Source organism: Cupressus sempervirens, chromosome 11 (genome assembly GCF_028749045.1).
Source record: "Cupressus sempervirens isolate cs-2001-9-10 chromosome 11, ASM2874904v1, whole genome shotgun sequence".
Taxonomy (NCBI): domain Eukaryota; kingdom Viridiplantae; phylum Streptophyta; class Pinopsida; order Cupressales; family Cupressaceae; genus Cupressus; species Cupressus sempervirens.
Window position 1 is genome coordinate 822237496 of NC_143128.1, and position 26483 is coordinate 822263978.

Sequence of the window (26483 nt, forward strand, 5' to 3'; positions counted from 1 at the left end):
TCCAAGTTAATGCCATATGTCTTTACTTGATCTACTATAAGTATAGCCAAAGCCCAGTCTCAGCTCTCCAACTCATATTTACAATCTACCCAATAATCCTCAGTAGTAGTAACATACTCGATTATGCTTCCTATTTGAAGCACATCTCTAGCATACCCATTTGGGTCAAACATAGGCCTCACCACTTCATACTCTTCTAACTTATACTTGTTCTCAAATGCCTTAAAGCATGTTTTTAGCATCTAATCGAGACTCAAAACTGTAGGCTCCAACTTTCATGGGGAATTCATAGCCCTTCTTCCTCAAACTAGCACTCAACACATTCACCTGAATTGCTTGGCTCATAATCTCAATGAGCATGATCATGTCATTCAGGTATCTGGGAAACTTTAGGGGAAATCCATCAGAAGCTGCAAGATGTAAACACAAAAAGGATGAGAATTGAATGAAATAGCTACCAAACTAACTAATGGCTGCCATCACTTCTGGACTGAATCTTCTCTTTGGGCATCCTTGGAGTCCCCTACAAATCCTCATTGTAAATGCATCATTAACTCTGATATACTCTGCATAACTATTCTGTAACTGCAAGCATGGGTAAAACTCATAACTCTACATCATCTACAAAATTCTCTATTGTGGGAAGGCCTATCCATAATTGCAGGGAAGCTAACATATATATTAAGAAGGAAGACATGTAAAATGAATTGTGGAAGTTTGCTGTACTAAAGGCTCTGGATAGATGCTCACTTACTTCATACGCCTAGTCAATATATTGTGTATCTGAGCAAATAATTTGCACCAAAAAGAAATAATGTTATGCAAAATTAAGTGCTTCTACCTCACCTTTCAATCGATGAAAAAGGACTAGAATGTCCACAATCTCTGGTTTGAGATCAGTGCTGAAAAGGGTTTTAGGAACCTTACTCTTAGCTCCCCTTGGTTTCTGAAACCAAGACCTCATAATCTCTTTCCACCATACCATTTTCTTTAGAGAGAATTGTGACATAGCTACTCCTATTGTCAATTTAGATAATTCTTCTTGCTTTGGAATCTAGAGACAATTGACTACTACTTGTCTATCAATTGAGATTAAAACCATTTGATCACGCAGTAAGATTTACTTTGTATTCGGGTTGTAGTGATTGATACATTCAAAGATTAGCTCTGGGGCTTGTATTGCTACTAGAAATCTAGCTACTTCTACCAATCCACTTCCTTAGAGTTTCTCCGTTATGGGATGGATTGGTTCTGTCCTTATCCTTCTTTGGAAATCTTGTATGTTGAAGAAATGAAGTGAAGTGTTTGTGATATTCTTCCATGTAGACTTGATTCCACCTAGTCCATCAAAACTGGTGAATCTCATTGCCATTTTGTCTAATATAGAGGTAAAGTAAAATTCAATAATTGCAAATAGTGCAAGGAGTGAATCTTGTAACTTCGATTTTTTTTTGAAAGCACTATTCAATACAACAACATAACAATTCAAAAAGAGAAAGTAGTAATTTGAAAATCTATTATGTTCATCTTATATAAGAACCCTTAATCTATCTGTTGATTTTCATGATCTGCGACACATGAGTGAATTTAAGGATAAATCCATTGAATTAGTAAATGTAAGGGTTCTAATGAATTTTTTCTTGTCTTTTCATTATTTTCGTTGGCCCAATGGTAAATTTCTTTAATTACAGACTTACTTTCCCATTTTTACCTAGTTTTAGAGAAGTAGAAATGGAGTACTCCTTGGAAGAAAACCTACCTGGCTGAATTCTATTTAAAATAATTTCACATATGCAAAAAATTTGCTTCCATTACTTTCCCAAAAAACCTCGTGACCAATTTTTTGAATAACCATGCTTGCAGGAGTAATTTTCTATTAGATGCAAAAAATTGCTTTCGAGGGTAGAAACTTCGTAGAGGAGAAGGCAATCTCCACTTTTTCGCATTTGTCTTGGTTTTGCCTTCTATGCCCAAATTACTCGACTTCAAGCATTTGAAAAATATGAAAGAGGCTTCAAAAGTGAAAAATGGGACCCACTAACTTACTTTACCTTTTCACAAAGGCCTTTTTAGAAAATTAACTTCTTGGTTCGAAGTTTGCTGAGGAGAAGCTATTTCAGAGTTTTCTGCCAGATCTTATTATGATCATCTTAGTGAATTTTGAATGGTTCCCATGGTAAAAATATGGAAATAATTGAATGATCAATCCATGATATAATACTACTCTCCTTCTTCAAGCTCACAAATTGTACTCATAAATCTCTGTGGAATTTCACCTTCAGGGTGCAAAAACCTGCCAAGGAGAAGATGAAACTAGGTTTTTCGCAAGTTCAATTTTCTTTATGCCCAGATCAAAATGAGCTACGAGTAAGCTCATATGAGATAACATAATCCAACAATCTCCATCGAGCAAGGTCCTAAGCTATCCACAAGACTCATGATGATAAGGAAATCTACCCGGTTATGTAGTGTGGGAGAAGGGAGAAGATGGAAACCCGATGGAGATACTCATCACTTAAGGAGGAAAGGACCAACTGACTCGAGCAGACTAAACATGATACAAGTCAAATTTCCACTTTTGAAAGATAGGTACAGGATGAAAATTAGGGCAACAATTGGCTTTGACTGGGGACTTGGGTAGAGTATACCCAAGCAAGGAACTCAAAATCTTTGGTGTTGCAAAAGAAGATAAAAGGTGGCAACACAAAAAGAGAGCAAAAACAAAACATAGAAAAGGAAAACAGAAAGGGAAGAGAAAAGGCTAACTAAGACACACAAAAGACATTAATCCTAACTATAATACAACACAGTGGTTACCTTTTTTCGAATAGCAATTTGATAGAGCTTGAGGTCCTGAACATTATAAGTCAGGGGTAGTACTTCACCATCTTCATATGTCAACTTGAAATATTTTTTTTCGAGTGCCTAATTAATCTTGAATGGGCCTTTACAAAAAGTATCAAACTTTTTATGCATTCCTTTCAGAGCCTTTCTTTTATCCCAAAGCAACACCATGTCCCCTATCATAAATTTTTTGGGTCTTGTCTTTTTATCAAAAAGCTCTTTCACTCACATTTGGTGCTATGTAATGTGGTCTACAATCTTTCTCCTTTCTTCTTCAAGTTTTCTTAGATATAGGATCCTCTTCTCCAGACCATCCTTATAAACATCATCCTCAATTACTGTTCTGAGTTTTTTCATGGCTAACTCCAAAGGTAGAGGTAGATTGGCTTCAGTTCCATAAACTAGTTCAAAAGGGGATATACTAATTGCCCTCTTGGGTGTCACTCTATCTGCGTAGAGTGCCTCGTGAATCTTTTTGTGCCAGGTCTTCTGATTATTTGAGACTAGCTTCTTAACAATATTAATTAAGTTTTTATTTCTAGACTCTACCAGACCATTTCCTTGAGGGAAATAATTAGATGAATGACCAATGGTGATCCCATACTCAAAACAAAAATCAGTAACTTCAATTGGAGAAAAATAAGATGCATTATCCATCACTAGTTTAATAGGAACACCAAACCTGACCAAAATGTTCTCTTTTATGAATTCACACACCACCTCGGAAGTAGTCTTCCTTGTAGCTTTAGCTTCCACCCACTTAGTGAAGTAGTCAGTTGTAGTTATTATATATTGATGACCAACACTGGATGTAGGACTAATAGGACCAATGAAGTCAAGGCCCCATTGTTGAAACGACTCTTCAATGATAACAGGTCTCAATGGTAGAGCAACTAGTTGAGGGTGTCCAGAGAACATCTTGCACTTTTCACACTTTGCTACCCAAGCATATACATCTTTAAACATCCCAGGCCAATAATGACATTGCCTTAGTATTTTAAAACCCATGACTAAAGAAGAGAAGTGTCCTCCACAAGCTTCATCATGAAATGTCCTCAACAACTTTTCTTGCTATTATTTATCTACACACCTAAGGAACGTACCATCAATAGCCCTTTTAGAAAGCTTACCATCCCAAATCACATACTTAGCTACTTTTAGTTTAATGTCTCTTCTTTGCTTTGCATTAAGGCCTTCTAGACATTCACCATATGTTAAGAAGTAAGAGATATTTTCAAACCATGAATCATAGAGTCCTATAGCTAGCACTAACTACTTCTCAACCGATTCTTCTGACTGTTAAGAGATTCTATTTTTTACAATTTCTCTGCATAGAGCATTCCCTCTTATTAGCTTGGTAGGTTTAATCTCTATATCATATTCTTTTATTTTTGCTATTCATGCTCCTCTGACATTACAACCTATATCCTACTGTGTTAATACACTTTTAACTACTGTGTTTGGGACAAGGATTAGTGAATGTGAGTGTAGAATATAGAACCTAACTTTTTTAAGAGCCTTGACCACTACAAAAGCATGCTTTTCAATTTGCAAGTATTTTAGTTCAAGGTTCTTTAAAGGTATGCTCATAAAAGCTATGGGAGCTGGAATTCCTTCATCATTTTCTTGCATAAGGATAGCTAACAATGTATGTTCAAAAGCATAACAATAAATAATAAAATCCCATTTATAATTTGGATGACACAGTACTGGGGCATTAGCAATAGCAATTTTTATATCATGACAAGCTCATTTTCCCACCTCATTCCATTTGAAATTTGAATTCCCTTTCATCATGTCCACTATATGTTTAGTAGTTTCCGCGAAATCAGGCACAAACCTTCTAAGGAAATTCACCTTCCCAAAGAAAGATTTAACCCCTATTTTGTTTGAGGGTAGGCTTAGCCTCTAAATAGCTTCTACTCTTTTAGGGTCAATTCTAATGCCTTTCTGGGACACTATATGACCAAGGAGCTTTCCTTCTGTCACACAAAAAATTGACTTTTTTGGGTTGAGAGATATTCCATGTTCTTGGCACCTCTGTAACACTTTCCTCAAATCTTCCATATGATCTTTTCTCCTTTTTGAAAATATTGTAAGATCATCTAAGTATATAACTATGATTCAATCTTTTAAATCAGCAAAGGTTTTTCTCATACATCTCTGAAATGTGGTGCTAGCATTAATCAACCTGAAGGGCATTCTATGATATGCAAATGTATCCTAAGGAGTAGTAAATACCATTTTATGCTGATCTTTTTCCTCCACCTCAACCTAGTTATAACCTAAGAAACCATCAAGCATAGACATCATCTTAGATCCTACGACTGTCTATAATAAATGATCCATGTTTGGAAGAGAAAAATTATCTTTAAGAGATGTGTGGTTTAAATTGCAAAAGTCAACACAAATTCTTATCTCCCTATTTTTCTTCCTGACATGTACTATGTTGGCTATCTAGGTGGAATGATGAATAGGATAGATGCTCCTTACTTTCAACATTTTGTCAATTTCCCAAAAGATGGCATTTGCAACTTTAGGATTATAATTTCTTTGTTTTTGTCGAAAAGGAACTGCATCTGGTTTGAGAGGAATCTGATGTTTCACTTTTCCACCTCTATAACTCTGCAGATCTTCATAACTCCATGCAAAAACATCACTGTATTCCTCAAATAATTTTTTTGTGGCTTTTCTTTCTTCAAGAGAACAAAACTTTCCAATGTTAATCATTTTAGGATCGTGAATATCTCCAATATTCACTCCTTCATATTCACCAGTGGTAGGTCCTTTTTCTACTTAATATAGGCATCATGTCTGCTAAACAACTTCTCTAAGGTTAAAAAATTAGGAGGAATAATATTACCTTTTAATTGAATGTCCACATTTTGGCTGTATTCTTTATCTGCACCAGAGCTTTCATGATCATTACCACTGGACTCCTATTCAAAACTAGACTTATTATTTTCAAGGAAAAGTTGTAAACTTTTATCATCATTGAAAACTTGCCAAGATTCCATGCTATCTGGAACAAAAAATCAATATATAATTTCAATCTGATACTTTTTATCCTTAAAGTCTGGGTGAGGAAGCAATAGAGAGGCAGAAACTTCAAGAGAGTTAGCCTTTGTATTCATTTCTCTTGGCACTGCTGTTATAGAAAAGGCATCTAGGTCCTTTATCTCATCCCAAACTCTATTCCTATAATTCTTTAGCTTATGGTTCTTCACTGAATACTGGCATTTGATTTGTCTTACAATTAATTCTACATCACCTTGGGCTTTCAATTATTTTATTCCTCTTTCTTTTGCTATTATTATCCCCAATAATAAGGCCTCATATTTTGCTGTATTATTTGTATTTCCAAACTCTAGCTGAAAAGCTAGGGGTTCAGATTCTCCATCTGGGGATATGAATACCACACCTACTCCTAATCCTGTAGAAGCACAACTTCCATCAAATTCAAGTGTCTAGATACCTGATACATCTTTATTTCTTTTAGACACTTTCTCACTTTAATTCTCATCTTTTTGTTTTCCTGAGTCTTCTTCAGTAAACAACATGTAGTTACAAAATTCTAGCTCTTGGTATAGAATCTGAGCCTTGGGATCATCTGACTTTAAGACTGTGAATTTGGCTTTTTTTTCATTCTTCTAATTTAACTTTCTTATTTCCAATAGGTATCACTTCCTGAGACCAATCCAGCTTTATTTCTCCTCCTAAGTTCCAACAAAATCTTCTGCTTAAAAGGAGTCCATAACTTGCTAGGATATGAGCTACCAAGATAGTCAATAAAAGCTTTATTTCTGGATGGGAGGCTAGAGCCACTTGTGCATCTTTTACTTGTCCAAGTAAAGGGACTTGTTTGGAATCCATCGAGTAGCATCTTCCATGCACTTTAGTAAGATTAAGACCTAAAGCTTTGGCCATAGAATAAGGCATGACATTATCTGATGCACCCAAATCTATTATACAATTAATGAGTTTACATCCATTAATATATAATGATATATAAAAGGGCTCAGGATTTTTCCTAGGGGATGTTGCTAAGACTATGGAATCCTTTTGGTTAAATATACCGGATGTTAAGGTTTCATTTCCTTCCTCAACCATTATGTTACAATTTTTATTTGATGTGTTTCCTTTACATTGGTCTATTAATCTTTTTAGCTCAGAAGGATGTGATTTCAAATAATCAATAGTGGAAATTTGAACTTTTGATTCCTCACAAAATTGGATAAAATCAAAAGATGTCTTATCCTTACCCACATGTGAAGTAGATGTCCCTTGATCACCAGATGCATTACTTGTCAAAGGATTGGAGTCATTTCTTTGAGCATGACTAAAGGGTTGATTCTTCTATTTTTGTCGTTGAGTAAGTACTATGTACGAAGCCCCATCAATGGTTGCATAACATTCTCCCTCGGGTTCAAAATCTGACTCATATTCTAGGAATAAGTTTCCAGAGCTGCCATTTTGATAGGAATCGAGCTCTAAAGTGGGAGTTGTAGTGTTCAATTCATTAGTAGAAAATAATTGCATCATGTAGGATATTTCTGGGCAGTTTTCATTGTCGTGATCTATGGTCAGATGAAAGACACACATATTTCCTTTCTTCGATGCTACCTCAATTTGCAATCTAGGTGATGGTCCTGTAAGCTATGGAAGTTTTCCTTCACTACCTCTTCCAGGTGAATTTTGATAATTCTATTGGAAGGGATTATTAAATCTAGGTAACTATTTCTTGATGACCACCAACTTATTTGATAATTTTTGTATCATCTCTTCAGATGATGTAGTGCTACTAGAACTTCCCTTAGTATGAAGTTCTCATTTCCATTTTCCTACAAAAATTAAATCATCCTCACACTCAATTTCTTTCTTCTAGGTGTCAGCCATATCAATGGGCCGTGCTCTTCTCAGATCATAATTAATATTTGAAGGTATCCCATTATGAAGAAAGTCATCAAATTACTTACAGTTGGCCTAGTAGCAGTTGGAATCCAATTAATGATCTTATTGAAATTGGCAGTGAAATCCCTCATGCTCATAGTGGGTTGCTTCTTGATAGAGGTAAGTTGTGTCTACATGACATCTTCATCTCATGCAGTTTTAAACCTTGCTTCAAAATTAGTTCTTAATGTATCCCAATTAGTAATTGAACCATCATCTAAGTGATAAAACCAGTCTGCTTCTCTATCAGTAAGGGGTTCCACAAATAATCTTACAGCTACATCCTCACGTCCAACACCTAGGATGTGAGTGGCTGCAAAGAAAGATTTAATATGCTCATCTGTAGTAACTTTCCCATCACTTGAAGACTTAGGGAAATTCTTCCTAGATCCAGTCGAAAGTGGGTGATAAGTGTTCAAGGCTAAGGGTCCTATTGCTGTAGCACATGGAGCATCCATGATTACTCTAGAGATATAAGGACCAAAACTAACAATTGGTGGGGGTGTTACCCCATGTATTGCTAACACCTGATAGGCAAAGTGAGAAGTACTAGTATCTTGATCTCTAACAGGTGAAGATACCTTTGTCTTTATTTTTTCGCTTTGGAATGTCTAGGATAGGAAAACTAAGCTTTGTAAGCTTATCAAAGATAGGGTCTTTCCCACCTTGTTCCTTGGTACTTCTGAGGAACCTAAAATTTTCTAGGATGCTGGGTTGAGTTTATCTCTGAGCTTCTTGCCCCAATTGTCTTTCTACTCTTTGGATATTTCTCCTTTGCATAGCTCTCTCTAAGGGTCCATCTCTTCTTTCTTCTTCTTCCAATACTGGTTTTCATTTCTATAATGTTTTGCATTCCTCCTATATCTCCAAACAAATGTGTTGTGTGAAGAAATTATATCTTCTTGATCATCTTGAAAACCAAGATTGGGTTGGAGAACTGGAATAATATTTTCATGAGGTAGTACCATTTTTCATCATGGCATAGGTTTTTTGGTCAAGAAACTATTCGTATTCCCCAGCAGAGTCACCAAAAATTTGTTGGTAAACATATTTTCTCTTTTTGATTTGACTCTTGAATACCTGAAGTTCTAAACAATATTTGGTTACAGCAGTTAAAAAGCCCTCTGTGGATTAATGGGATTTTCTTTGAATGAATAGGTACAACTCCCTATGATAGATTTTTAGTGAATTATGTTTATTCTTATCAACTAATTGGGGGTGTGTTCTTAACCATGAGAATAGTAGAGGTATAACCAAGCTAGACTTAGGCAAGATCTAACTCAGGCAAACAAAAGTTTTTAATAATCTATTTAGTTTTATGCATCCACACATCTTATGAATTCAAAAAACTTTCCCACGAGCTAAACTACAAGAACTTAACTCTATATTTTAACTACTAAATTGATAACACTTAAAATTTCTCTTAGAATGAACAATAACAATACTTATCACGTTCATTCATTGTGTAACAAATAAGGGAAGTAAAACTCTATTTCTTCCTTGTTCCAATCCAAACCATAAAAGAAAGATATAAACTTAAATTAACACCAAATGGAAGAGAAAATGATCAATATAAAATACTCTTGATTGTCTCTACAACAAGAAGTATTTCACACCAAAATTTTTTCTGACCCTTTATTCATCATTCAACTTCATACATATAGGGTTTAAGAGATGACCGTTACAATAGAAACTCAATTGGTTCATCTTCTAAGAAGGACAAATGGAAAGATGCCAGTTTGTCACATTACAAAATTAATGAAATTGATAGAAATTGTAAAAGAAAGTGAAAAGGAGGCATCATTTGAATCACTTGGACTTCTTGCCCTTTTCAGCTTTCACCCTATATACCTTGGCAACAACTATAACTAGAACTAGTTCCTCATGACTAGGCACATGTACATTAGTGAACCTCAAGAGCCACTTTGAATGCTCTCAAGCTAGTTCCTTCACAACATTTAAATGCTTTGGTAATTCTTCCATAGTCATGTGTACACATCCACCAAGTGCTTGCAACTCTACCACTCTGTTTGACTACTTGAAGTCATTCTAGACAGATAACTCAAGTATGTGGAGCAATTTTTCTTCATTACTTCTACTCCAATAAGAGCTTTCCCATGACCACTGGTTTGTGAATTAGTGTGTAATCCTCGGATGAGTTTGAATGCTCTATCTTGGGTCTTCTTCACTTTTTCCCCTATTTCTTTGAGTCCTTCTTCAGTTTCTTGAATCTTCTCCAGCTTAAATTGCATACTTTGAAGCCATTCGAATAAAGGCTTAGTCCCTTTCTTCAAAATATTTTCTTCAACCACCTCTTTTGCCTTCATTTGGATGATCATTTTCAAGAGGAAAATGCATTCATCACATCTTGCCTTCTCTACAACCAAAGTATTGCAATTAGATATGATATTATCTTTCTCGGTTTCCAATTTAAGGATAACATTTCCAATTTGATTAATCAAAGAAATTTCATCTAAATTGAGTTTCTCAATCCATTCCTTTCCAATTTGGCCAAAATGCTTATCTTTCTGGAGTTGCGAGATAAAAGCCTATACTTTTGCTACAATAGGATTTTGAGTAGCAGGTACACCAGTGATATTTGCTAATGGAACAACCAGTTGCCTGATAAACCTATTCAATTCTTCTATCTTGGCCTTCATCTTAAATTTTGACAATTTTAGGCTTTCCAATTGTTCTTCTATCACCTCATGACTTGATCTCCACAAGCCCACTTTTGTATCATGTCTAGCTTCTCCAAGATCAATTGAGTGTAGAGTAAAGTCATCAGGTGACATATCTTCAATTCTTCCCACTTTATTTGGCTTCACTATCTCCATGGTCAAGTGCCCTGTTTCTAGATCTTGTCCAAGTATCGATATGGTCTTTGGCTTTTTAGCTTTCGCCGTTGCAGTCTTGGAGCAAACTGCTTGAGACACAATGTCCTTTGTAGGTACACTCTCACCTTTTCTTTTCTTCTTCCTTTCTAACGTGCCTTCTAACCAAGACTCTATACCAATCACCTTAGAAGCTATCCCAAGTGACTCTATTCTAAACATCTTCTTCTTTATTGGAGTCACTGCTACTGTAGTTGCAGAGAAAGGATTCTTTGGGTCTTGAAAAAGAAGCCTAGATGAACTTGGGGCTTTCTCTTTCTCTTGAGTTTTCTTCTCAGCTTCATCAGATTTAATGGACTCGCTACTACTACTCTTTTCATCCCCAATCTCTACTATCTAAATGGGGGAACCAGTTGGCTTCAAAAGAGGAGCACTTGCAGATGGAACATGGCTATGATGAGGAGATGGAATTGGAATAACATGAGTGGATGGGACTAGATTAACATGAGGAGATGGAGTTGGAGTAATTTGAGGAGATGGAGCTAGAGCAGTAACACCATCCTTTGAATCTTCCATCTTCTTTTCTTCGGTACTAGCTTGGGCTCCAATAACTAGTAGAGGGCCGCTCTTGCAAGTTAGAGCTATTGAAATGTTCTTCTCTGGGGTTTAATCACCTCCTCTTGTAGATTGAGAGGGTCCTTAAGCAGCTATAGTTGTAACACTGGGTGTGGCACTTTGAGAAGAAGTAGGAGTAGGAGCGGCTGGAGAAGCTTGAGTAGTCTTACTCTTACTCTAGCCGTTTTTTGCTATCCACTCAATCCATTTCCTAGTCCTCTTGATGATCTGAGCCATCATAACATTAAAATCTTCCTCTATATCTACATAAGGTTCAAAACTGATAGGATTATTCCTTAGTTTAATCAAATATGTATTACTATACATATTTTTTCCATCATCTTCTAGCCCTTCCACTTCCAAGTTAATGCCATATGTCTTTACTTGATCCATTGTAAATCTGGCAAAAGCCCAATCTTGGCTCTCCAACTCATCTTTACAATCTACCCAATAATCCTCCATAGTGGTAACATTCTTGATTATGCTTCCAATTTGAAGCACATCTCTAGCATACCCATTTGGGTCAAACATAGGCCTCACTACTTCATACTCTTCTAACTTATACTTGTTCTCGAATGTCTTAAGCATGTTTTTAGCATCTAATCGAGACTCACAACTATAGGCTCCAAATTTCATGGGGAATTCATATTGCTTCTTCCTCAAACTAGTGCTTAGCACATTCACCTGAATTGCCTGTCTCACAATCTCAATGAGCACGATCATGTCATTCGGGTATCTGGGCAACTTCAGGGGAAATCCATCAAAAGCTGCAAGACATAAATACAAAAAGGATGAGAATTGAATGAAATAGCAAGCAAACTGATTGATGACTACCATCACTTCTGGACTAAATATCCTCTCTAGGCATCCTTGGGGTTCCCTACAAATCCTCATTGTAAATGCATCATTAACTCTGATATACTTTACATAACTATTCTGTAATTGCAAGCATGGGTAAAACTCACAACTCTTTACATCATCTAGAAAATTCTCCATTCTAGGAAGGCCTGACCATAATTGTAGGGAAGCTAACATATATATTAAGAAGGAAGACATGTAAAATGAATTGTAGAACTTTTCTACACTAAGGGCTCTGGATAGATGCTCGCTTACATCATATGCCCAGTCAATATACTGTGCATCTGAGCAAATAATTTGCACCAAAAAGAAATAATGTTTTGCAAGATTAAGTGCTTCTACCTCACCTTTCAATCAATACAAAAGGACCAAAATGTCCATGACCTTGGGTTTGAGATTAGTGCCAAAAAGGGTTTTAGGAACCTTACTCTTAGCTCCCCTTGGTTGCTAAAACCAAGAACTCATAATATCTTTCCACCATACCATTTTCTTCAGAAATAATTCTAACATAGCTCCTCCTATTATCAATTCAGAGAATTCTTCTTGCTTTGGAATCTGGAGACAATTGACTACTGCTTGTCTATCAATTGAGATTAACACCATTTGATCAGGCAGTAAGATTTTCTTAGTATCCGAGTTATAGTGATTGATACATTCAACGATTAGCTCCGGGGCTTGTACTGCTACTGGAAATTTGGCTAGTTCTACCAGTCCACTTCCTTAGAGTTTCTCCATTATGGGATGGATTGGTTCCATCCTCAAAATTATTTGGAAATCTTTTATGTCAAAGAAATGAAGTGAAGTGTCTGTGATATTCTGCCATGTAGACCTAATTCCACCCAGTCCATCAAAACTAGTGAATCTCATTGCCATTTTGTCTGATATAGAGGTAAACTAAAATTCAAAAATTGAAAATAGTGCAAGGAGTGAATCTTGTAACTTCAATTTTTTTTTTGAAAGCACTATTCAATACAATAGCATAACAATTCAAAAAGAGAAAGTAGTAATTTGAAAATCTGTTACATTCATCTTATATAAGAACCCTTAATCTTTTCGTTGATTTTCATGATCCATGCCACACGAGCGAATTTAAGGATAAATCCATTGAATTAGTAAATGTGAGGGTTCTAATGGATTTATTCTTGTCTTTTCACTATTTTTGTTGGCCCAACGATAACTTTCTTTAATTATAGACTTACTTTCCCATTTTTGCCCAGTTTCAGAGAAGTAGAAATGAAGTACTCCTTGGAAGAAAACATGCCTGACTGAATTTTGTTTAAAATACTTTCACATATGCAAAAAATTTTCTTCCATTACTTTCCCAAAACACCTCGTGACCAATTTTTTGAATAACTATGCTTGCAGGAGTAATTTTCTATTAGATGCAGAAAATTGCTTTCAAGGGTAGAAACTCTACAGAGGAGAAGGCAATCTCTGCTTTTTCGCATTTCTCTTTGTTTTGCCTCCTATGCCCAAATTACTCAACTTCAAGCATTCAAAAAATATGAAAGAGGCTTCAAAAGTGAAAAATGGGACCCACTAAATTACTTTACCTTTTTGCAAAGGCCTTTTCAAAAAATTAACTTCTTGGTTCGAAGTCCCTTGAGGAGAAGCTATTTTAGAGTTTTTCGTTGGATCTTATTCTGATCATCTTAGTGAATTTTGAATGATTCCCACAATAAAAATATGGAAATACTTGAATGATCAATCCATGATATAATCCTACTATCCTTTTTCAAGCTCACAAAATATACTCATAAATCTTGCCGGAGTTTCAGGGTGCAAAAACCTACCAAGGAGAAGACGAAACTAGATTTTTTGCAAGTTCAATTTTCTTTATGCTCGGATCAAAATGAGCTGCGAGTAAGTTCATCTGAGATAACATAATCCAAGAATCTCCATTGAGCAAGGTCCTAAGCTACCCACAAGACTCATGATGATAAGGAAACCCACCCGATTATGTAGTGCAGGAGAAGGGAGAAGATGGAAACCCGATGGAGATACTCATCACTTAAGGAGGAAAGGACCAACCAACTCGACCAGACTAAACATGATACAAGTTAAATTTCCACTTTTGCAATATAGGTATAGGATGAAAAGTAGGGCAACAAAGTTGAAAGAAGAGGATGGAGGTAAGAAAAGATTTAAAGCCAGGTTAGTTGTAAAAGGATTTGTATAGAAAAGGGCATCAATTTTGATGAGATACTATCTCTTATTGTTAAAATGAGTTCTATTCATATTGTTTTAAATATTGCGGCTACTGAAGATTTGCATTTGGAGCAACTTTATGTTAAAACAACCTTCCTTCATGGTGATTTGGATGAAGAGATATATATGGCTCAGCCAAAGGGATTTGAGGTTAAAGGTAAAGAGAACTTAGTGTGCACGTTGAAGAAAAGTTTATATGGCTTGAAGAAAGCACCTTGACAATGGTATCTAAAATTTGACAGTTTTATACATGAGCATGGCTATAGTAGGTGTCATTTAGATAATTGTATTTATTTTAAGAGGTTGGATCATGATAGCTACATTATTTTATGTTTATATGTTGATGATATGCTTGTAGCTCAGTCTAACATGGATCATATTAAGGGGCTGAAATGCCAGTTAGCACATGTATTTACTATGAATGATTTGGGGGCAGCAAACAAATCCTTGGTATGAATATTTGCAAAGATAGGAAGAACAAGAAATTGACATTATCTTACGCTGATTATATTGAGAAGGTGTTGCAATATTTCTCTATGGAGAATGTTAAAGCTATTAGTGCACCTTTACCTTGTCATTTGAAGTTGACTAAGGAGATGTGTCCCAAGACACAAGAAGAGGAGGACAAGATGTCTAAGGTACCTTATGCTTCATCTATAGGAAGCTTGATGTATGCTATGGTGGGTACTAGGCTAGATATTGCACATGAAGTGGGAGTTGTTAATAGGTATATGAGTCATCCAGGGCTTGAGCATTAGAATGTAGTTAAATGGATTCTTAGATATTTGAGAGGAACATCCAAAAGTGTTTACACTTTGGGGGCTCTACTACTAATTTACAGGGCTATGTTGACTTAGATTTGGCAAGGGATATTGATACTAGGAGAAGTACTATAGGTTATGTATTTACTGTTGGTGGGGCAACCATGAGTTGGGTTTCTAGGTTACAAAAGGTTAATGCTTTATCCAGGATAGAGGCATAAACTAGTACATTTGAGGCCTTTTTTTGACCAATATTGGTTGAAATTTTGACCCAAATTTGACCAACCCATTGGTCGTAATTTTTCTGTTGGTTGAAAACTTTCAAACATGTTGGCTCAAGTTCTGCCAAGCATTGTCAAAATTTTGACCAATGCCTAACAAATTTTGACCAATTCTTGGCAGATTTTGACCAAGAATTGGTCCAAATCTCGACCAATGCTTGGTCGAGATTTGCCAAGAATTGGTCAAAATTTTGACCAATGCTTGGTAGAAACCTACTAGGAATTGGTCAAAATTTTGACCAATGCTTGGTTGAAATTTTTTTGAGGCTCACACTTGCTGAGGTCCACTTTAGCAATGACCCTTCCTGTGAAATTGCTATCTAAAACCTTTCTAATAAGATAATGTGTTATTAGCTCTTCATCAGTGGGATGGAACATGAATCAAAGAGGTAGTTGTGCATCACCCATATCATGACTGTAACTAGAGTTAAGAGCCTCTATTATTGCATTTTGTTCCCTATTTCCCATAGCAAAGGAAATGAATATGGGTGATAGTGAAGATAATTCAATAATAGAGGCTCTTAACTTTAGTTACAATCATGATATGGGTGATAAACAACTGCCTCCTAGATTCACATTCCATCCCACTGATGAAGAGCTCATAAAACATTATCTCATTAGAAAGGTTTTAGACAACAATTTCATAGGAAGGGCCATTGCTAAAGTGGACCTCGACAAGTGTGAGCCTCAGGGAGGGTTCAATTCCCTCCTTTATTATTCACTATGCATATAATCCCACACACCCATTTGATCTCGAATGATGATATGTACTGAATGTTGAGTGTCTGTGCTGAGTGCTCCAAAACCATCCATTTCATGCATCCATCTATACACAATGTCTTTCTAGTTCTTTCTACTCGCAAGACCCTTTCATTTCATATGATCATTTGAAAATTGTGTCACTCTAAGTTCTCAACTATTTCCTCTTGATTGATCATCTGTTACACTTCACTCTTGCATTCTTGTCTCCTGATGATGGATCTTGTAGTGTGATCAGAAACATTGATCCTAAAAATACCATACATAATCAAATTGAAAAACAAAAAAATTACTTTTCAAATAGAATAATGTTGATGTAGCTACAAGATTATGCTTACCACAAATTCATTTGATCTAAAACATTGATGTTAAACCACACATTCATTTGATCCAAAACATTGATGCTAAACCACAAATTCATTTGATCCAAAATGATGATGCTAAAAATATTTACACAACTGAATTTAAAAATCAAATTACAATGTCATTCGAACTTACCATATCTGAAGGGATAAGCAACAAAATCCACTACAATGTCATAGATGTCTGAGTAAACAATAGTTGATCCTGGCAGTGATCTCTCCAAGTTGGAGAGAGAAGGTGCCCAATTTTTGTTGAAGTAGGGTGAAGCATAATTTATTATTACATTGCATAGCCTCCCTGCCATAGCAAGAAATGTTCTTTCTGAAGGTGAACATCCCAAGATGGACAACCTTGCTACTATGAACTTTTTGGCTCTAGCATTGTACAAATCCTAGCACGGTTACTATTAACATTTCCTATATTGAAGAAATAACTAACACCCCAATCAGCATTCCTTGCAGCCAAGTAGTAAAGCACATTGCTTACAATACTTGAAGCATGCTCTACCCCAACAATGGCTATTATTCGAGATGTATATTTCGCAAAATACTGCACTTGCTTCCATAATGCTATCACATTTAGCACAACCTCCACAAAATATAAAAGCTATCAGCCTAAACAACAAATTACCCACATTACATGCACTGGTAATGTAACCATTTTAATGCTTAAATGGAAATACTTTAAAAAGACTTATTTATGCCTACCCCACTCTCTGCAGTAAAATTATCATAGCCAGAGCTAACTGAAGTGAAGCTTACTCCTGCAAGCAAATCATCCGAGGTGAGACTGTCATCCAAATATGCTGGAACTGCTTCTTTGGTGCCCAGTGCAGATGCTATAGGAAAAACTTCACATGATCAATACTACAAGGGAAGCAAATATATCATTTCAAGTAAGAATACAAACTTGTTTGATGACATGAAAAAGGAAAATATTTCAGCCACTACAGCTAGTTTTTGAATTTAAATACAAGGATTAGATAATGCTACATGTCCTAAAAGAGTAGCTGGAACTATTTGGTTTTGTATGCCTTAATGTTATGTTCTTGGGCTTCATTATGTTTTACATATGCTTGGGTTAACTATGAATATCTATGCATTTAGCCACTTGCAAATAACATTATAAAATGAACATGAGACTTAATTTGACTTCAACATATGGAAGTGTTAACATAAGTAAAATCATGCAATTCAAGATTGTTGCTCAATATTGTGTTCTTGATTGTAAGATTCAAATAAATTTAAAGAAATGGAGGATCATGAAGATCTCAAGTAAAACTTGATTTAATGTCCATATATTTCCAAGTCTGGCCAATAGAAATAGTAAACATTTATCAACTTTCTATTTAAATGGGAAGTTACACAAGGTTCCCTAGAATGTAATCATTCCATCTCTAAACTTTGAGACAAATAAGAACATTTTGATAATCAAAGATCAAAAACTTATGGTGTAAATATAGAAAATAAAATTAGCACCTTAAATGAGTACTAAGCCGATCGATTTAAGGAGGGGCCTAATTCAAAATAAAACTTACAATTTATCATTTCCTCAACTAATTTCTATGCTTGAAGTGCTATTAAACATATACTATAGATGACTCTTAAGGGCATAGATATTCCTCTAGAGTTTTGAGATTGCCAGTGAAACATTTTATGGAAAATTAAATGATAAAATTATCTATAACTATTTATCACTGGGGGAAAGAAATGCCAGTTGTTCAGACAAGAAAGATTGCCCTGTCTCATACCTTGTTTGTATTTACATTCAAAAATTGAGAATTGTCCTACTCCACTTTCTCCACTAACCAAGATTGATTGGTTGCATTGTTCATTGATCACTGCCCTGTAATGAAATTATCAAAATGAGAAAAAAGAAAAGTAAACTTTTTTGTCATCAGTAATCAGCCAACAAAACATATTATTTGATGCCATTCAGTGATTGAAAAGTTTATCGATATGAAGTATCAGTAATTAAAAAAACATGGGGGCTCAATTCTCCAAAGGGGTTCAATAATCATCTTTTTTTTGACTAGGACTACCATCAGATTTGCCACCATTCTAACTTCCATAGCAATCATCATCACATCGATCACCATGGTATCCACCACCAAACCCTGAGTATGAACTAGGCTTGTATCCTCCAAATGAAGATAGACCACCATACCTAACATAATTATATATTATTTTTGCATTACACATAAATAAATATAAGAATAAGCTCATCAAGCAATTATTTTATTCCACAGTTAATTTTGAAAGAAGCCAATAACTACTTAGCCACTTACTTGTCTCTATTGGCTGCTGCCTTTTGTCTCACTTCTTGTATTTTATCTTTATTGTTGATAAGAGAGAATATTTTGAGCCTTCTTTCTCACATTGATTCCATGATCCTAACCATTTGGTTCAACAAACTCAAAATCTAAAAGTATCTAATCAATGAAAATTCCAACTATCAATCTCATAGCTAAAACATCACTCTCAAATATTTAATGGGTGCGGGAGCATAACGGTTGAGCCAATTGAACGCTTCCTAATCCCCACCTGGTGGCTTCCTCTCCTCTTGCTTATCCCTTTGTCTCTTCATTATCTATCTTAGAGAAATTTATTCCTTTGACACATGGGGAGGTGAAATCCACTCCTTGATGTGGTAGTGTTTAGAAGGTGCAATCCACTCCTTGATGTGGCAGTCTTACCATTTGAAAAGGTGTAGTCCACTCCTTAATGTCTTAATCGATAGATGAGGTGGAATCCACTACTTAAAGTGGCAACCTTGACAACTTGAGAAGGTGTTTCTATTTCCTAAATATTGAGTTTCATTATGTACTTTTAGTATAATGCTTCTAAATACATCTTGTTTATTTTTTAATTGCTTTTTGAGGAAGTAATAGGTTCATACAAATGCTAGCACTTATTTGTTTTTTTGTAAATGTTTTATGGTTTGTTCATTTGTGGTAACAATTAGTAATAGCAAGACCCAAGGATACATAGAGAAAAATTTGATAAGTTACTATGACATATCCTTTGGCATTCCAATTGTAGATGTCTAGTATTTTATTGTATTCCTTGATTATAGTTGTTTGCATATTTTTTTTTGACTTTTGAGTTTTCTTATGCTATATATTTTATTCTATTGTGTAATGGAAATTTTTAGAGGTGATGATGTTTCTTTAATCGATGGTGCAAATTGGAAAATGGCCCTCTTATTGATACAAGAAGGGATGTTCTATTGAGGCGGTAACTAATTTTTTGGGGTTTTTGTACTGATGGCAATCGTTTTCATATTAATGTGTCATCACAATTTTGTTTTCATACATTCAAAAGTAATACCAAATGAGAATATTCAACAAATAGGCATAGGTTTTAGTTGGTATCTACTTTGTATTTCTTTTTCTCAAAGTAGGCATGCCTTTTGTCAATTTTGGATAGGGTATTTTGGACCTTGGCAACCATAGATTAGTTTGTGGATTTAGATCAGCATGACTTTATTGAAACTCCTGACTTGCAAGTGTCAGCTAGTGATGGAATTCTAGATCTGCCTAAGAAAGACAACTCTAGTGATGAGGTAACTAGGCTACCATTTGAGTTAGATCTTATCAAGCCCTTGAATATCTTTTCAGATTGACCCTTTTTTTTTGATGATTGTTAGGTCACATATGAAGAAACTTATAAGAACCATCATGCACTTATGGAGGTAAAAGAAAAAAAGCACCAGGAGTTTCCTTTACAAGCTATAAATTTTTTTGAAGTTGAGAGCATTCTTAGCAAAGGGACACAATAGTAGTAGACAACAGAGGCAATAGAAAGCGAGGTTGGTAAAACAAGAGGAGAAAACATATCAAACATCTACTTGCCCTTTGATTTATTTGTTCCTAAATGTAAAAGGAACAAAGCTCATTCAAGATCATCTTCTCTTCAAAAGGTTGAAGGTTTACAAGCTATAAGTGTAGAAGATCCAAATTCTTCTTCTTTATAAGACCATGATATGAATGAAGTACGAATGGAAAACAAGGAAGGTACTGTGGGTGATGAAAATAGAAATGGTTTATGAGCAATTAGCTAAGGATTGGTTTTAGCATAGTTGAATGAGACCTGTTGAAATGTTTTGTACATTTTAGCAAAGATAGGGTCACATGTACCATTATTTGTAGGAAATGGTCAACTTAAGCACGTTTTGAAAGAATTAAGTGCTCTGCAAAGGATTTTTTCTGCCATTTGTAAGCATGATAGGTGTTTGGTGTTTTTGGATTTAGGAACCCTATGATTTGAGAAGGGTTCTTGTATAATGAGCACTGCATGCATACTTGTACCAGATACCAAAGGATATGTAGGCTATGGTGCTAATCTAAACTTCAAATGTAATTACAATATGCAAAAAGGTTGGGAAATGTTAAATGAAATATTTAAAACATCTCAACATAATTTTTGCATTTTTTGTTTGCATTTAATGTGGAGTGAGCCACGAAGCCTATATTTGAAGTATCAAGGATGTATCACAAATATTTCAAAATTTACATTTCTTAAAGCTTTACAGGTGTACTATTAATTATTAACAAGTAAAATTTTGCTAGAAAAGAGTTGAATATCAATTATATCATTTACAAGGAACATTGATGAACTTTCTAGAATGCCATTCCTTTCAAAGTTTTTTGAAACCTGGGAGACTAGTTGCTCTCGCCTCTTATTTATTTTCATCAAAACATGGAAGACTTGGTGGACTGCTTACAAAGCTGAAAGTTATCACTTAATTGTTAGAATTTCATAGCCAAAATTATTAGATGTTTCAGTATATTTTGATAAAAATGCATTTCCGATAGTCACCTATTATCCTTTTACAAGGCCTCAAGTTAGCATGTACAAAAGGCAAACACAATTATTCAAAGATGTTAGTTGATTTTTCATCAAGCTACTTTTCACTATGCAGATGGAAAACATTGTATCTTGACAAACACATACTGCAATGGAACTACAGGGTCACTGCCAGTTTTCCAGGGAGACAAGAATGCCTTGTTACTACACTACATCGGGTGGCTTAGATCCTAACAATATTATACTAATAACACCTTTACCACCCATGCAGGTAGGATCAAATAAATAAATAATGGGGTTGTGGGGGAAGAAACTTAATGGATTCAATGAGGCAAGGGATAAAAAATGTAAGAAAGGGGAGACAAGAAAGTTTTTAACTAATCATGAAGCCTCGTACCCTAGTTTGAATGACCTAGGTAGAAGCTATGTTTTCACTTCAAATGCCAAATTAAAGGCCCCACCACAAACTTGCAACCCATGTACCAATAGTGTATAATATCAACCAATCAGCAAGCCCTTAGTAATGAAACACGTGGGCCCTATATGACCAAACCAAGCTTAAACTATATATAATGATGCCTTTAATCGGGCCTAAGATGAAACATGAAGCTCAAAACTTGAGATTGGAGCCTAAAAATGATTTAAGTAGCCTCTGTGTCTAATGAATGGACCTGATCTAATTAGACAAGGCCATAATTCACTGTAGAATGTGCTTGATTAGGCCCCAATAGCTGACATATAGGCCTAATTAGGCCTAGATCCAAGTGGCTAGGGCTTTAGCATATAGGGTGTAAATTTGGGAACATATACCAGGCTAAGTTTGAGACAGATCTGACCTCAAAAGGGTAACATGTGGGCCTCGGCCTAGAACATGAAACATATAGGCCTTAGCCACATGAAATAAGACCCAAATCTAGGCACAAAACTCGTAAACAAGGACCTAAACTAGGTCCAATCCAAACATGTCGCCTCAAATCTACAAGGTAGATCCTAATCAGCAAGGTGATCCCAAATCCAGGCTTTAAGCTCAATGATAAGAGAGTCCATCAGTAAACTAGCATGCATCTTTGGAGGGATAAATCATGCCCTAATTCAATTTAATTTCAAGCAAGTCAAATCTTAGTCAAATAAGTGCTTTAATTGGGACCCATGGCCCTAAATCTAAGTTTGCGTTAAACTTATAGCTACTTCTATGAACCATATGGGCCTAAATTTTGTCTTAATTTAGATGAGGCATTACATAAATCTACCCTTTGATCGAACACATAGTTCCAATTTCAAATGTAAGGGACTTATAACCAAATGTGTGGCCCATTATTCAATGATTGCCCCTAATATCCAAATGTGTGGGCCTCTAATTTGGCCTAGATCTGAATGCATTAGGCCCTACCATGAAATGTGTGACCTAGAGTTTATAAATTGGACTAGAAAGAAATGCATTAGGCCCCAAATTGTCTAATGTGTGAACTCGAGGCCTTAGATCTGGCCCCTTGCTCAAGAAAATAGGCCTAATAAGGCCCAAAACTCAAAAAAATCAGACCTTAAGTGAAATATTCTAGCTAAGGATTTCTTTGTATGTAGCATGATATCTAAATTTTCTATTCACATATAGGATTTGTTTCAAATTAAGTTAACTAATCTCCAACACTTCCACCATGAACTAGTTACAATTCATCACCTACTCATAAGATATTACCCAGCTCACTTCAATAACTAGTTCCCTTATATTTGCACCATTTGATGAGCTTGGTAGCTAATATAGGTACATTAGCACTTGAGGATGCTCAATCTTCCTTGCAGACCTAACTGTAGTGGAAAAATATCTTCCTAGAACTCTCAGTAGAAATATATATACTAAACCCCATGAACTTCAAATTTTACTTTATCACTTCTGTCATAAACTCACTGTTTCACTGATTAATATGACTACCAAAGCTAACTGGGGCTACATCCAGGCAACCTACAGGGGTATCCTCCTGTGAATGTAGTTCTAGTTTGAACTTGCAGAGCCTCAAGAAAAATAAACATGTATCATTAACATACCCATTTCTATCCTAGGAAATTTCCTAAAATTAACCCTCCAGCTCTCACAAGACAAATTTTAGATTTCTTCTAAATTAGGAGACCACTGATGGAATGTTTCTAATTCAAACACTCAATCACCAAGTCAAGAGAGCCTTTGACTAAGCTAAGGGATAAACTTAGCTAGAGAAGAAAAAGAAATTAATTGCCACTTGAGGTGGGGCCATTACATCAGGCATCAAACACATGGGCCCTAAATCTGGTAGGTACCCTAGAGTTTAACAACTAGACCTTATTGTTGAAACATGTAGGCCTAAAAATTTATAGGAGAGACCCAAATTTCCTAACATGTAACCTTGAAATCATAAGTTGTGCCTAAATCATCTTCAAGAGACCATATACCATGAAAAGCATGGGCTAGCCAATCCCAAAATCATGAAAACTGGCCCTAAATTTGAATGACAAGAGGCCTAGATCAGATAATTAATGTGGCATATATATTCAATGCCCAAGGATAAGACTCTAATCAAATATGTGGGCCTAAATATGGGTGTAAGTTTGACATGTCAAACCTTAATTAAGGCATGTGGATTCAAAACTCTAAGCTTGGAGCCCCTTTCTAATCAGAAATTTGGATGCATATTTAACACAGGATGTCACCAATTTTAAATGACAAAAATCAAACATGGCATCAACTTGCCTCGAGTTGAACCAAAAGAGGCCTAAATTTAATAATGTAATGCCTATGTAGATAGCTTTGATACATTAAGGGGGTTTAAATTTGATTTTAAAATGACAGAGAGACCCATATTTAATAAAAACTATGAATTCAACGCAAATAAGAGTGATTATGAAATGTCTAATAATAATGATTAAATTTTTCTAGAACTGCAAGGATAGAATCACTCAAAGAGGCCATCTCTATATAAATAAAGTTATTCGTTCATTTCAAAATAGTTTTTTTCTAACTAATTACAGGCAGATATGAGAAATCCATACCATCAAGACAAGGATTTTGGAATTTTTTCAATCATATTGTGGTAGATCTATACAATGGAGATGATGCAATTTGACACACATATTTCTCCTCCAAGTTTTTGGGTTGAAGATGAACTGATTACCAACATTCATCATCAACTTAAGGTCTAATTGTAGGTGTCTACCAGCAAGTTAGGCTCTAATTACCAATAGTCATCAGAAAATTAAAGACCCTATTTGCATTTACCAGCATTAGAACTCTGATTCCATGCACCTACAGGCATTCACCAGTGTAAAAGTTCTGCTTTCAAGAAAATTGGGCTCTAATTACAACAAGAGGACTCAAATTTTAAGCATTTTCCAGTAATAAACTCTAGTCTTAGGCTTTTACAATCAAATTGGGGTGCTTACCAACAAATCAGAGCTTAATTTCCATCATCACCAATAAGTGCCAAGGTCTGAATTGAACAAAATCAATAAAGGTCTTGAAGCTTCACCTCCAACAACTTTATTGTTGCTGTTAATTGTGGTTTGCAATTACTTCCAAATTTATATAATTCCACATCACAATTCATCTTCCAAATCTTAGTCCTCTTTTCCATTTCCACTAAGAGTGAATTAAAACCAAATTGATAAAGGTGACATGAGGTCTAGTATTAGAAAATGACTACATTCCTAAGTATTTAAGCCATTTAGACATCTAATTCACTAATTTTAAAAATTTGATGTAAATGTCTAGGATATGGTTTTATGTACTTTAGTAGCTATTAACTTTAAAATTTAGTCCAAGTTTGATCAAATTGAGTTGAAATCTGATTAGAGGTTGTTGTGGTAGGATTATTCATGGAGAAAGGAGGTGAGAATCCAAAATCCAAATCCAAATCCATAGCCAAAGCCGAGGAGAAGAAAGATCGACCTACAAGAGAGAAAGAAATAAATGAACAAGCAACTATAGGAAAGGGAGTTAGAAATGCTAAAAGCGCTGAGGCACGAAGGTTGGCACAATTGAAAGCTGATACACAAGAAATGACACATCAATCCAACTTCACCTCTACATGGGAGAAAATTGGAGACACTAATCTTCAACCATTTGAAATGAAATTTTATAAGGGATAGAATGTATGGAGTCAACCAATCCAAGGTGATCAAGATGATCATTATGAGTGGCATCGCACAAGAAATGGTCTTCCCTCCTACACATTAGTGGATAGAGTTAGTTTTAGAGATGAAAAAAGACTACACTCTAACCACAAAACAAGTCCTCAAACTGAAGGGAAATGTTGCAACTCCACTCACAGTGGATGCTATAAGAGAAGCCTCCAACATCTTAGAACATAAGGTAGATGTTAGTAAGACAAAGACGAAGGCCATGAAAGGGTATGAAAACAAATCCAATGATTACATTAGCCTTATCAACAAGGAGTGGTTGGCAAGACCTATACAAACTTGCTCCCCACTCCCCAAGTTAACAAAGATTTATTTTAGTGAATATGAAGGAGATCTCATTTTGATGCTAAAAAGAGTAATAGGTAGTCCACAGGCAACACTTTTCAAGTCTTGGATGTGTTACTACATAGAGATGATACATAGTGGGAATGAGATGTTTGATTGGGCAGTTATAATTAGTGAGAATATTGATGAGCAAATGAGGACTATAACACACATTGGACATTCTACATGACCCCTTACCTAGTCTACATGATGGCATGGATGCCTAAGAATCCTAGCTTGCAATATCTTGGGATAATAGGGAACTAGAAAGGAGAACTCGTGGTTTATGATTGCTACCCTCAACCGCACCTCCACAACATCAGTGATTTCAAAATTGCTAACGATGTATTTTCCATGTGTAAGGTGAGGTTATTGCAAGGGAACTCACTAAGAAGACTATCAAAAGAAGAAGAGGATCTAGTAAAGAATCATGGTTCATGGTACATTTAATTTCCCAAATTCACTTACATCTAGATTCTAGGAAGTTTGGTGTGTTCAAAGAAACACCCTAGGTTCACACCTAATGAGCCAGTACTGATGGAGGTGGTGAGGCAGTTGTTGATGTATGACATGATTTATAAACATAAGCATAGGCTAGGGGTTTTGTTTCCATTCAGCCTTGGGAGTGAAGTATGCCCAACTCTTCAAGTAGTAAAGACAACATAAGAATTTGAATTCTAATATTTTGGATTATATCATGGGAGAGTGCAC

At 35.5% G+C, this 26483-nt stretch overlaps 1 pseudogene; it reads right to left on the minus strand.

Moving 5' to 3' along the window:
• Positions 1-222: 222 nt before the first annotated feature.
• LOC149532083 (GDSL esterase/lipase At1g20120-like) lies at positions 223-24565 on the minus strand (annotated as a pseudogene).
• Between the last annotated feature and the right edge of the window lie 1918 nt (positions 24566-26483).